The 1,724-nt window shown below is 30.8% G+C and overlaps 1 pseudogene; it reads right to left on the bottom strand.

The window, feature by feature from the left end:
- Positions 1–1,140: 1,140 nt before the first annotated feature.
- Positions 1,141–1,261, bottom strand: LOC126016848 (uncharacterized; annotated as a pseudogene).
- Between the last annotated feature and the right edge of the window lie 463 nt (positions 1,262–1,724).

Genomic DNA, 1,724 nt, shown 5'->3' on the forward strand with positions numbered 1-1,724 from the left:
TGCAGTAACTATAATCAAGCCACACTAGTATTGCTATGGGGCCTCCAGGGCTGCACACCACTGTGCTCAGTAGACAGGGATCGCATAGGAGTCGCTCATGTTCAATGATACGTTTTAACCCCTGTTCTATGTCTACTGCCACTCACGCCTTCCTTTTGTTACTTTTTGTTGCTGCCTTATCCCTTTCATTTTGATTGTGAATAACATGACTCATTATTTTATTCTCAACTGTATGAGTCAGACAAAAAAACATTGGACAAAACCTGTGCTATTTGATTTCTCTTTCATTGAAATCAGAAAAGTTGATTTTGAACTGACTCAAAAATGATATGTTCACTGTGACTGTGTTTCTAAAAACCTTGATGCAAGGATTACAGTGCTGCCTGGAATACATTGTATAAAAGAAAATTTTCATTGTCAGAGGAAAATTTATTTTTCTAGAAAAACAGGAATTTCAAATCCCATTGTTTATTTATTAAAGAGACCTTTTGGGGGAAGACCTTTTGCTTTTATTTAACGCCTCTTATAGAAAAAACTTTTTAATAGGTTTATATATACTTGCAAAGAGACTAATAGTTCTTGAAGGTTAAAAAGCGAAAAGGTCATTTCAGTTTTAGTGATGATTTTTGACTTTCAAAAAAGCTCCTCATTAACTGAGAAAGTTTTATCTTAGTGTATATGTAGGGAAGTAGGTAATTGTGAGGAAATCAAAATGTTCTTTATGAGGATAACAATATAATGTTAAATTCATAAATTAATAATATGCACTTAATTTAGTTAACAAGATTATTAAGTGTTATGTATATGCCACACACTTTCTAAGTCACTAGTGACATAGAATAAAACAGATGGTTCCTGGTGGAAACATCAAATTTTGTAAAAAAAAAAAAATCCTAGCATATTTAAAACGTTTTCTTTTTCTTTAGCTAATCTATTATTTAAAAGTATAGAATGTTTGAGTAAAACAATTGTATATCCTAACAGCTAGCCAAGAAAATAATTTTATCTTACATATGACTTCTCTGAACTACAGTTATTGAAATGCCAATCGTGAACGGCATGCAAAATACTTAATATTATCTGAAACTTTTTCCAAAAGTTGCAAAAAGTTAAGCGATTTTATTTTATTTTATTTTTTTAAGCCTACAGCACCGGTATTCCCAGGCAGTCTCCCATCCAGGTATTAACAAGGCCCAACCCTGCTTAGCTTCCGAGATCACGACAAGAATCGGGCGCATTCAGGGTGGAATGGCCCATAAACAAGTGATTTTATTTTTAATTTAAAGATGAATACATTGAAAATCAGAAGACCCTTCTAAAATTACTTAAGACCTCAAGCTAGAAAATGAAGAAGCTATATACATAAATGTATATTTTATAATATAAAAAATTGCATTTTTATAGTTGAGATACAGTGCTAAAAAATAAGACATAATTTCATGTACAATATATTAAGTATTGTTTTTAAAAAGCTGCAATAAAGCAGGGATGGAGAATAGAATGACAGTGACAATCACTACAAAAAAAATTAATAAACTAATAGCCTGACTAATATAGTTCCAAATAATCAAACAGATTCTTAGTTAACTGAATCTAACAAATAATTTAGACGGAACATATGCTATGATCAAATGGATTTATCCCCAGTGATGCTGGTTGATTTAATATGTGAAAATTAGTCAATACATTAAATCAAATAAAAGTATCAAATTATATAAATGGAT

The sequence above is a fragment of the Suncus etruscus genome, chromosome 8, assembly GCF_024139225.1.
Source record: "Suncus etruscus isolate mSunEtr1 chromosome 8, mSunEtr1.pri.cur, whole genome shotgun sequence".
NCBI classification, from domain to species: Eukaryota; Metazoa; Chordata; class Mammalia; order Eulipotyphla; family Soricidae; genus Suncus; species Suncus etruscus.